Raw genomic sequence first — 13,434 nt, 5'->3', positions numbered from 1 at the left:
CATCAGTAGTCAATCAAGCAAAGCACTGCTGACTGATGAATAGAGTCTTAGATACATGTGCAGACTGAGAGCAGGAGAATCAAGGCCAACAATTTGGCAAAAAAGTCATTTCAACAGAAAACGAACAAAAATTGTTGATGTTGATGCTATGTGCCTGTCGTTTCAGCAATGAAGGGATGACTAAAATGGACTGATTTCAAATCAGATAAGCACCAGGCAGGTATGGAGACCACAGATTAAAAACAACTAATGCAAAAATGGCTAGAGACATAGCTCCACTGCTCAGTTAGAGCAGTACCTCCAAGAGTGAGGCTCTGTACAGTAATTCCTTCTGTGCAAAACACTCATACAATACTCAAAATATTATATAAATTAAATGTTCATTCTTACTAAATTTAAAAATTACATTTGTAATCCTTACCAATAGTTTAAAAAAAGGAATTTTAGTATTGACATGGGAATGTCTCAGTCTTTTACTTCACCTTTCAACAGTCCTAAATCTAATCCTTGGATCTATTAAACATTTTAGCTATTTTTTATTGATAACTTCTGTATTTTTATTTAAAAATGATCTGGTCATTTTGTCCAGTATTTTTGTGTTACATTATCATACCAGATGATTAATTTTCCCTAGTTCTGTCTATATTATGAAAGTTAAATAAATGGTGCTATATTCAGTGGCACCATTGATAGGATTTTTTTGTTACTTGGAATCAAATGCAGTAAGAAGTAATACATGATGGAAACCCTACTTGAAATCTTAATAACTCATTCCATCCTTTTGAACCAAGATGTGGAGATGCCTCCTCCCAACACAGCCTTATTACCACTATTGAACTTTACATATAAATATTTGCACATTTACGTATGTATTTACATATGTGTATTTACATATGAGTATTTCCTAAAACATCAGAGAAATTTATCATGATTCTTTCTTCATGGTGATAAAGTTATTAGCTACTTCTCTGATTTTCCTAAGACACAACCACCTACTGCACAGCCTGGTTAATATCCTTCAACCATAATTAGTTATGGAGGATTTTTAGAAATCATTCAATAGGCCTTCACTGAGCTGAAGATTTTCAGAGATTCTGCTTTTATTCTTGATCAGTCTTTATTTTACAACTGAAACTACAGGACAGATGTTTCATACCACTCTCATAAATACCAACTCTCCATGCAAGAGTAATTTGATTCAGGACTGACATAATCTTGAAAGAAAAGCGATGGTATTCATATCATTTGATACTTCCTCTCGCCAGATGACTTTAACCTGACCTATGACCTAACTCTGCTGACAGTCACTTATCTAAATATCTCAGCAGAAATTTTCTTCTGACCCTGTGACTCTAAGAATCAGCTGTACAGTGATTAATCCTAAATTAATACCATCATTGAAGTTCTCTAAGCAAACGGAAGACATGCATTCAAAAGCACGCTGAGTGTCTCCAATTAGATTCCCATGCACTTCAAACCCAACATGTTCAAAACTTCTTTTCAAATTCTGCCACTTTTCCTTGAAATGCTATTTCTGCTCATAGAATTGTAACTTAGCTACTCACCCCACTAAGAACCTTGGCAATCGTTTCTAAGCTTCTCTCTTCCCATTATTCATTGTGTACAATCCATTGCCAAATTCAAGTTCAATCCTATTTTCCAAGTCACTCACAGATCTATTAAATAAATCCTCTCTATTCCCACTGCTAAGGTCTCAGCTCATGCTAAGTCAGTTTCCTACCTGAATGCGGAGGCCTCCTGACTGTTCCTGGACTTGATCAGCTCTGCAGCTGAACTAGCAGCCCTCCATGATGAAAATCTGCTCATTGAGCTCTTCTGCTTAAATGCTTTGAAGTCATCTACGGAAAAGATAATGAATTTAATCTCAACTTGGACTCACTTTGCAAAGTGGTATCTCAAGTTCAGCTGGAGTAGTAGGTTAAGCAATACAAGATAGCAGCACATAAATACCACTTAAATTATTTCTCACTGTGGGGAAAAAAACACTACTCTAAAAAGTGGCTGTAGTCCAACAATGCACAACACACTGTGGTAACCCCAGGGGATCTCACATCTCATTGTGGTGCCTTCTTAGTGCTTCCTGGGAAACCATCCCACACTCCTGCTGGCACTGCATGTGCCCAGCTCATTAGCAGAAGGGTTTTGTGTCACAACACAGATAGGGCACAGAATTGATCCTAGAATTTACAGCTTTAATGAGCATTCCAGAGAATTGTGTTACTCAGGTGTCTATAAAAGCCCTGTGTACTACAGCATGGGAAACGCACTTTCTTTTCCACTGTCTTCTCCACTCTCCACATTAAAAAATAATAAGAAGAGGAGCCTCAGATTTATGAACTAAACCACCTTGGTGTCAGCCTGCAGTAGAAGTAGAGTCTGGTAATGGATGACAGGAACGAATTCCTGTGGGTTCCCAGATGCCTAAGGATTTAATGATATCCAACCTCATGGGGTGAGGATAGGGACTGTGTGATCCTGGTATCTCAAAACAGCCACAGAAGTCACCAAGGCTTTCAGATCTCATGCCCACATGTTACCCAGTCCTGTAAACTTCAATTCTTCAAATTCCTCAATTATGGTCATGTCACCATGCCCAGTCATAGAGGATGTTTACCTATATAACTTTTCTTTTCACTATTTTCCAACAAAATTATTGAGTTCATTATGTTCATGAGGAACTAAGATCATCATTTGGTAATTAACTGCAATGCTAGATACTGAGTTCACCCATGTACTGTGAGTTTCATTCTCATTGCCACTATCCAGAGTATGTGTGTAGTTATTGATTTACTTTGTTCTGTGGGTATTGTCACCAGCAGCTGCCAGATCTTAAGGTTTGGCCTCAAGGTTTTGCCTTGTTCTTTCCTGCTCAGTTGCTGTCTTCCCAAAGGAGTTCTCCTAGGCTGTCAGCAGTTACCAACTTGGGGTCTAGAGAGTTACATACTTAAGGCAGTTAATTTTTGACTCTTTTTTTTTTCTTCCTTGGAACTTGAATGTAGATTTCAAGAGCTGTTATGAGACATGGCATGGTACATTCCTACTTGTGATTTATGATGGCATACACACTAATTTGTTTTATGCTTTATAAGGAATATTTTAGGAAGTATAAACATTAGGAAGATTTACACAAGACAACACAGAGCCAATTACTTTTTGTATGCTAATCTAAATTTCTCCATCTTCTATTCAGAGCCCATACATTCTGATTTTCATACAAATTATATATAAAATACACATTCCTTGGATCAAGTAGTAGAATTGTTCCTAATATGAACAACAAATATATTTTTTATTTCAGTTTACCATGTATCAATTATTATTCATGGTGCTATTGTTGATACTAAGGTTCTGAAGTATGATTCCTATAATTAATTGGTCACGTTGCCCTCAAATGTACTTTCAGGCATAAATAAATAGATCTGGGGAGTTTATCATAAGGTATGAGGGGGTGAAAGAGAGAGACAGTATAGAGAGTGTTGAGAAAAGCTTTAGGCAGGCAATGGTAACTATCTTTTGAAAGCTTCACAAATCTACACGCGAAATACGTTTCCTCTTAACAGCATTTTTAATACATCTAAAATTTTTTTTAGTAATTTCCAGTGGAACAAAAAGCATTTTTTCTCTGGCCAAATGTTTTAGAAACATAATAAACTATTGTTCTTTAATATATTTCCAAGAAAACTATAGATTATGTTATCACTAATCCCTCACTTTAGTGAGCACAAACCAATAATAGTAAGAGGCATGTCTGTTTTTCAGATCTTAGTTTAAGATGAATTGAGCATCTGTAGGCACGGAAATCTTCAAAGCAATACACAATTTTATTTGTTATTATTGACTTTTATTCGTTTCACAACAGAGTCTTCTTTTGCAATTCACCTAAAATAATTATGGATTTCAATATACTGCATACCTCTAAAATGAAGTTTATAAGGCTTCTGGGATTGTATTCAGTAGTCAACTGCACACTGCTACTTTGGTAATTGCACATAAGGTCTCAGAAGACAGAAGATGGAAATGGCAGCACATAAGCAGAACATAAATACAGGCACTCCTCAATATGAGAGAACCTGAACCAGCTCACACTCGTTGCTTTCTTGGCTCATTTAGCTAAGCCTTGTCTCATCACTAGGAGAATCTCAGGTTGATGTAGTTTTATTTTGAAATACAATATATTGACTGACACAAGGTCAATAATCATGAAAACATCTGTATTTAACATCTTAATAATTTGTTCAGGTTTTGTATGTTGTGATAAGTTCTACCTTAATATCATATTGAAATAGAATATATCTTGATTAATATTCCTTTGTAATGTCCTGAGATTTGTAATTGCAGTAGGCTCCTCAAGTTATTCAGAGTGAGAACTCTGACCTAGTGATTTGTGGATAAAGGCTATGATCTCATATAGATAGATGATAGATGATAGATAGATAGATAGATAGATAGATAGATAGATAGATAGATAGACAGATAGTCAGTGTTTGGTCCTTGCACTCTTGAATGAGAATTTATGTAATAACGGAGGCATGGTTCTCATTACTGGAAACCTTTCAGATTGCAGTGGTTTTGTTTTTAGATACAATGTGTAGCCAAGCTACAGTTTAGACTGATAAAAGATCAGGAGTACTAAAACCATCCGTATTTAAATTGTCTATAATTTGTTCACTTTTTGCATGTGGTGATAAAAGGTATTGTATGTGGTGATGAGTTCTTGCATGAGAGCATTTCCCTCACTTGTGGCCTCAGGATAATTTAATAACAGAACTCCCACAAGTATAGCCAGTAAAACTTCTTCAAGATCCTCTTTAAACCTTGAACTACTGAGAAGATATTCATTAGTGCCATGTGATTTGTGGCTTCTCGTTTTCTCTAATAGGAACTAGACAAGTGCTGTTCTGAAAATAATCATACCCATAATGTCACTGTCTTTTTATCTTCCTTCCTTTCTTGTCCTTTCCTGTCCATCTGTCTTTCCTTCCTTCCTTCTTTCTTTCCTTTATTATTATTTTTGTCTATTTGCTAGTACTTTCCAAAATGTCATTTTCAGTTTGAATATCTATACAAGCAAGATAGCCGAGGGGAAAAGTTGAATGAAAGATTATTAGACTTTGGTCATTGTACAATGTGGGTATCAATTGCATGCAGTTAAAATATTATATTTGCAAACACTTTATGTTATAGTTGTTTCTTCCTTTTAAATTATTTATTAAATATTTAGCATATACTCATTTGTGTTTGATATTAAAAATAATCAAAACATACATTAAGAAACAAAATTCGGGGGCTGGGAATATGGCCTAGTGGTAGAGTGCTCGCCTTTTATACATGAAGCCCTGGGATCAATTCCTCAGCACCACATATACAGAAAAAGTCAGAAGTGGCGCTGTGGTTCAAGTGGTAGATTGCTAGCTTTGAGCAAAAAGAAGCCAGGGACAGTGCTCAGGCCCTGAGTTCAAGCCCCAGGTCTGGTTAAAAAAAAAAAAAAGGAACAAAACTCTATCTAAAATGAGCTCTAGAAATGTAGTGCTTGAAGAAAATAGCCACAGAGGATTCATAAAATATTTAATAGTTCAAAACCACATTAGGTAGTCTAAAACTTCTAAGATTTCATGGGTTCTCACTAATGCATAGAAAATTTGGCCATAAATCCATTATTTTTAATCAATCAGTAAACTAAATTTAGCATTCAGCAGTCATGAAATCTTATACACATAACAAATACAAAAGTAAAAATATTTCTTATCACCAAGCTTAAAAGATACCTGGAGAATTTAGCAGAACAGAGTAGACTGTGACAAATCACAAAGAAAACTTCATGTTAAGTAGGTATGTCTAACAAAATGTGAAGCACTATGATGGGGAATTAAATGTTTTTGCTTTCAACTCTTACCCATTTACACATTACAAATAAAATTTAAGGACTTGCCCTGACTTACACCAAATGAATTTGTGGGCTTTATATCATCATATCCAAGTTGAAAGTCTTTCTTCAATTGCTCCAAATCACAGAATCAGACAACACACACTGTGCAAAGAACATTGTATAGAAAAATAAATTGATGCTATTAGTAATTTAATTGCATTCCTTGTAATTTTAATTGCATTACCATTCCCCTATGGCTAAAGTGGTGATAATATTTAAAAATTATTTCATGAGTGCTTAGAGCACATAATTGTTTAATTTTTAAAACCAAATAATTCTGTTTTTTTTTTCTTTTCTAATTTACTCTAAAAGGCAAGTATACTTAGAAATCCTTAGGTCACTTTGTAAAGAATAGTACAGAACACATATTGTCCCCTAACTTTCCAATTTTAGGGCAGCTTGAATTCTAAAGGTCTGGGCTGGGAATATGGCCTAGTGGCAAGAGTGCTTGCCTCATATACATGAAGCCCTGGGTTCGATTCCCCAGCACCACATATATAGAAAATGGCCAGACATGGTGCTGTGGCTCAAGTGGCAGAGTGCTAGCCTTGAGCAAAAAGAAGCTAGGGAGAGTGCTCAGGACTTGAGTCCAAGGCCCAGGACTGGCAAAAAAACAAACCCCCCGCTCACCCCCCTCCAAAAAAAAAAAGAGAATTCTAAAGGTCTTTGCCAAGTACAATTTTACCAATTGCATTTACCAATTTACAATTTACCAATTTACCAATTACATTTTTTATTGCTTTTAGTGACTTCAGTCTCCTTTTAGGAGGTCTATTTACAATTAGTTAATTTGTCCATGTGTGTTTAATAGAATTTAGGGGACTGGTAAATTCTGTACCTTGCCAGGTAGTTTCCTACCTTTATTTAACTAATTCTGTGTAATTGTTTTGTGTTGCATTTAATAATATCCTATGGGAAGGGATACTGTGTATGGCAAATAAATTACCCTTAGCATTTAACTCCTGCTAACAGGCAATGGAATTTCTTCAGCAACTCAGTTACACCATGGACAAATCAACGCTTATTTAAATGAGGAAGGTAGCCAGAACCTTCTTGCTCTTCTTGTTGGATTTCCTACTACACAAAGAGACTAAATTCAAAATAAAATTTACCCAAGAGAACCTAAGGAACTTTTGCTTTCCTAGGTAAGAAGCTTAAGGTTTCTTAATAAAATACATTTTTCTAAAAAATATGATTACATGTTAGATATAGATATTATATTGCTAATTGTTACACTGGTGTGATACCATTTGGATATTTATAGAATGCACAAGCCAAACAAAATTATCAATACAGGCAGATGATGAAAAGCACATGTGTCTGTTCCATCATGTAACAAATGATTTGAGGGAGACATATTGCCTATGAAACAATAGGGTTTAGTGGACTGGTAAATTCTGTGGCTTGCCAGGTACTTTCCTAACTTTATTTAACTAATTCTGTGTAATCTTTTTGTTTTGCTCTTAATAATATCCAATGGGAAAGGATAGTGTGTATGGCAAATAAATTCCCTGTGAAGTAAACAGAGTGGCTTTAAATATAAATTATCTCTTTTCTACTTACTACCTCTGTAACACAAAATAAGTTGAAAAAGGGGAGAAACATGTAAAGAAGTCAGAGCAGAGAACAGTAAGCATCTGTTTGAGGGAAACAATCTCCATAGAAATATTGTTGAAAAAGACCTTGTGCTTTCAAGAAAAACTTGGAGCAAATTTACTTAGGAATACACTGTATGTGTACATAGAAAGATATGGAAATAACATGTGAGTTTAATATGAATGATTATCCCAGAGATGAAGATTTGAGGTAAAGGACAATCAGATGTTCAGAGTAAATCAATGTTTCTTGTCATCTTTCTTTAATAATTTAAGTTTGGCATTTATTTAAATTCCTTTTTAGGTCACCAGTGATTTGGTAAATCTTTCACCATGTTGATGAAGCAAAAGAAAATGGTAAAATCTGACTATTTATTTTAATACTGATAGTAATATCTGTGAGTATAAGTGGTTATGACTTTCTTTTTCTTATTTTATTGGAAAATTGATGTACAGAGAGGCTACAGTTTCATATGTTAGGCCTTGGGTACATTTCTTGTACTGTTTGTTACCTCCTCCCTCATTTCTCTCTCCCCCCTCTTTGTTTCCCTCTCCCCCCAATAGTTGTTCAGTGGGTTTACACCAAATGGTTTTGCAAGTATTGCTTTTGGAATTGTTTGTCTTTTTATCCTTTGTCTCTCGATTATGATATTCCCTTTCACTTCCCTAGTTATAATACCAGTATATACAGTATCCAGTGTATTCAGATGAGATACAGTGATAGCAGGAGTACAACCACAGGAAAGGATACAAGAGGATCATCAACAAAAGAAGCTATGGTTTCACATGGCATGTTGAAAGTAATTACAACAGTGATATAACACTCGTTTCCATAACATGGAGTTCATTTCACTTAGCATCATCTTATGCATTCATAGGGGCATAGCTATTCGGCTCTTGTAATCCTCTGCTGTGACTAGCCTAAACCTGTGCTAATTATTCCCTATGAGGGAAACCATAGAGTCCATGTTTCTTTGGGTCTGGTTTACTTCACTTAGTATAATTTTTTCTAAGTCCTTCCATTTCCTTATGAATGGGGCAATGACATTCTTTCTGATAGAGGCATAAAATTCCATTGTGCATATGTACCACATTTTCCTGATCTACTCGTCTACTGAGGGGCATCTGAGTTGGTACTATATTTTAGCTATGACAAATTGTGCTGCAATGAACATTGTTGTGCTGGTGGCTTTAGTGTGTTCTTGTTTTGTGCATATATAAATATTTACATATACAGAGAGTGAAAAGGGACACAGAGACTGAGAAAAAATAGATGAAAGCTTATTTAGAAAAGAGAAAAGATTTCAAAATTTGAAAGCAATCACCTTTATTTTTTACAAAGAAAAGTGTAATTTTAGAGATGTTAATTTATTGGCATAGACCATTGGTCTAAACAATTCTAATTCATAATGGTAGAACTCCTTTGCTTTTTAAAGGAGTAAGTGTGCAGATATGAAATATCAAATGTGGTAACAAAGATATAAATGCTGAATATATAGATGTTTCCCTATTTGACGATGTCACCTCAATATTCACTTTCCCTAAAATCATAATGAACTTAAATGTACATAATAAACCATTTTCCTTTCCACAGATTTCACAGAAGCTATTTGACTCTTCTCATAAAAGTTCAAAAGAAAATTTGCAAATAGCTTTCCATTAGAGACTTACTCTCTCATACACAATCAAAACTTGATATCAGCCTCTTTTACTGCATGCAACTTCTATTCTATCCAGTTATGTTAAATGGAAAGTTAAAGGATAAAATGTGAAAAACTATATATTTCTATTGCTGTGCATGGCATATTCCGGGCCTTTATTATCCAAACAATGCTTTTGTACTAACTGCATCTGCAGATCTAGACAGATACATTGTCTCTATAAAGTGGTACCATCATTCATCTACATTTTATTAGCAAAATTTTGACATATTAGTTTCTTTTTGTGTTTTAGACTGAGAACTTGACTTAAGAACTTTAAGGGGAAGCATTCCATATCTGGATATCATGATTCCAATCCTTGCTACATCCAGGTTAAAAAAAAAAAAAGTAAAGGAATTTGAAACAGTCAATGTGGATTTTGATTTTGAACTCTTCAAGTTAAGCACTTGTGAGTTTTTGTCAAGAGATTGGAATAAAGACCCTACAAAATGAGGTAACAGGGGGAGAAGACGTAATACCTTGCTTAATAATGTAAGTAGTGTAAGAGGTAGTGGGGTAAAATAAGTTTCACTTTTCTTGTTTTACTTGAGATGAAACTATGGTACAACACCCCTGTCTTACCCAGAGAGACCCTCTCTCCCACTGAATTGGATACTTCAGGAGTCAAGCAAATAGTAATTGATTACAAGTAAGAGGTAAGTTTCAGAGAGTAGATCAAGGAAGATCAAGAATCAGAATGTAGCTGAAGAAGAATTTAAGAGTCAGACAATCAATGGGACTTTATTGATTACCCCAAGGTAATTAATCTATACAGAGCCATAAGTAAACTACAAGTCAATATCAAGTGAGATGAAACGGGTTTTCAAGGTAAAAGAGACAGACCAATTGAGATTAAAGTCATTAAAGGTAAGAAATAAAAAGGCAAAAGAGAGAGAAGGAGACATTGGTTAACTTAAGGATATAGATTTCAGTATGAGATTAAATGCAATAAGGCTTTTAGAAACGAATCAGAGAAGTCATTGAGGATACTGTTTCAATGTACCCCAGTGAAATACTAGCCTGAAAGTGATTTCATGTCATCCAAAGGAAGGAGAATCAACCAACTAGGGTTGTGCTATACAACAGACACTATCATGAAAAAGAAAATAATTTTACTAGTAAAAAATGAGTTTTTATTTCTCTGTTAAATCTCCAGGAATATTTTTGAATTAATGTTTTGATTTTTGTATGTGTGTGCCAGTCCTGAAGCTTGACCTGTCCCTGAGCTTCTTTTGCTTAGAACTAGCACTCTATCACTTGAGCCACAGTGCAACTTTTGGCTTTCTGGTTGCTAATTTGAGATAAAAGTCTCACAGATTGTCCTGCCCATGCTAACTTTAAACTGTGATCATCCTATCTCAGCCTCCTGAGTAGGAGGGATTATAGGTATTTGCCATCAGTGCTCTGCTACAGTTGTGATTTTTGTATAAAAATAAGTATATCATAATATAGTCAAGGCTACAAAAATTAAGGACAGGATAGTTTTATATTCTAATAAAATCTAATTTTTAGCTTTGCTATATGTATTTCGTTACTGAATAGCATTTTCTACCTTGAGGATACTATTCCAAACAGGAGAATTCACACAGGTCCAAGAGGTGCTAATATTATAACAAGGTTTAGGTCATATTTACCTAAAATATGTAATTATGAGGGCAAAGCCAGGGCCATGGATAAAAAACAAATTTTACATACAAGCTCTTCTATATCTCAACTTACAGAATGAGCTAGAACTGAAAATAAACTCTGCTACTAGCCTTCTTGCAAACACACTACAGAGTATATATTTTCTTGTAAGTCTTTAATGAAAGACTGAATTTAATATTATGCACTTACAAATTGGTTTACAATCAGACCATTCATTAATATTGTATCTGAGCTGGCAAAGTAAATAACCACCTAAATTTTAGTACGCATGCTTGACGTTCTGAGATATTACACAATGTAAATTTTTAATTATGATACTAATTAACAGATTGTCTCATTGCTTGATAGAATGTTTCTCATTAGCTGATGTAAATTCTTGCAAATGCCCTGTATATGTATAGGTCCTTTGTTTTGTTGACATTAACAAGAAAAATCTCTCTATAAAGTTTATTTTCATTTACAATTGTAGATTAGTCCTGAAAGCATTTTTCCTCATTATGTGTGAATCATTTATCATGGACAATGAATGCAGCATCTCTTTTTGTTGTCCAGAATGAGGGGCTTTGTAAGTAATGCTTATTATCATAAATCTTCCTAAAAGAGCTCCTAATAGCATCCAATAACTTGAAAATCAGTGAGTAAAACTGGAAGTGTATTCTCTTCCTCAAGCTTTTAGATCTAGAGCTGTCATCACCAATTTCCACAAGGACAATTTTAAAGAAAAGCATCTAAATATAAATAGCCTGGTTGTTAGCAATGTGAAACACATTTATTTCATTTTCTACTGATTTGTTTTCCTCAACAGGATTCTATAATGCTTTTTTGTTTTGCTGCTGTTTCTTTTCCAACTAATGCCATTAAAACCTGTTGCTCCTAATTAGTCCCATTTGTGTTGGCTAAACAATTTTCTCCATTTCTTTCTTTCCTTTCGTATCTACACTATTTCACACAGTCCTGAACAAAGTATTTTTAATATTTACAAATAAACTTTTTAGAAGAAGCCGTGCAATAGGCTAGATGTGTTGTTGTAAAATAAAGAAGGACGATAGGCCCTATTTACCAAAGGATATACATGTGGGTATGACAGAGCTGACTGTAGGTAGTGATAGAACCAGCATGCATAAGCATCCTTATCAAATGGGGAAAGAGGGCAAATAAACCCATTTTTAGAACCAGATGTATAACAAAGCAGCTGTGATAACAGTGCATTATATGGTACCTCCATTGCATTCATCATCAGAGACTACATCTGTGAATAAATGAACATTGTCAGCTACATAGAAAGCTCTTGGAGAGATGTCCATTTGTTTCAGTGATGCTGTCATTGCTCAGAACACTTCATTAGATCCTCATTCATCTTTCCTCCAGATAAGCAATAGTTTCCTTTTAATATCCTCAGTGATGGCAAACCTTTACCTTTGACAATAAATATGTCTCTGTAGGAAGAATTTAGAGGTCAAGGAGGGGTAACAATCCACAAATGATCTTTACTTTCCATAACATACTTCAGAAAATGACTTTGATGAGATTTTAATGTGAGAAGCTCAAATTTATTTTTTTTTGTTAAATTTTTATTGTCAAACTGAGGTACAGAGAGGCTACACTTTCATATGTTAGGCAATGGATACATTTCTTGTACTGTTTGTTACCTCCTCCCTCATTCCCCCCTCCCCCTTCCTTTTTCTTCCCCCCGCCATGAGTTGTTCTGTTCATTTATATCAAACAGTTTTGTAAATATTGCCTTTGTAGTCATTGTTTTTACCCTGTGTCTCTCCATTTGGGTATTCCCTTTCTATTTCCTAGTTCTAATACCAGTATACACGGTTTCCAATGTACTCAGATAAGATACACAGATAGTGCAGGTACAACCATAGGAAGGGGATACAAAAGGATCATCAATAATAGAAGCTACGGTTTCACATCGCATGTTGAAAGTAATTACAACAGTGATATGACAGTTGTTTCTATAACATGGAGTTCATTTCACTTAGGATCATCTTATGTGCTCATAAGGGCTATTGGGCTCTTGTGATTCTCTGCTGTGACTAGCCTAAACCTGTGCTAATTATTCCCTATGAGGGAGACCATAGAGTCCATGTTTCTTTGGGTCTGGCTCACTTCACTTAGTATAATTTTAAATTTCTGTTTTAATCATCCTCATCAAAACATATAATCTCAAAAGGACTTATTTCACTAAAAGACATTTTTTTTTTTTTTTTTTTTTGCCAGTCCTGGGCCTTGGACTCAGGGCCCGAGCACTGTCCCTGGCTTCTTCCCGCTCAAGGCTAGCACTCCGCCACTTGAGCCACAGCGCCGCTTCTGGCCGTTTTCTGTATATGTGGTGCTGGGGAATCGAACCTAGGGCCTCGTGTATCCGAGGCAGGCACTCTTGCCACTAGGCTATATCCCCAGCCCACTAAAAGACATTTTAATAAATTACTTTTCAACATATTTTGTAGAAACAGAGTTAAAACTTACACAGCACTGTTGTTGATAATTTGCCCTCTAATTAATGTTGCTGCAACTGATAACATTGTGACTCCAT

Source organism: Perognathus longimembris, chromosome 3 (genome assembly GCF_023159225.1).
Source record: "Perognathus longimembris pacificus isolate PPM17 chromosome 3, ASM2315922v1, whole genome shotgun sequence".
Lineage (NCBI taxonomy): Eukaryota > Metazoa > Chordata > Mammalia > Rodentia > Heteromyidae > Perognathus > Perognathus longimembris.
Note: the sequence above shows the minus strand (reverse complement) of the source record.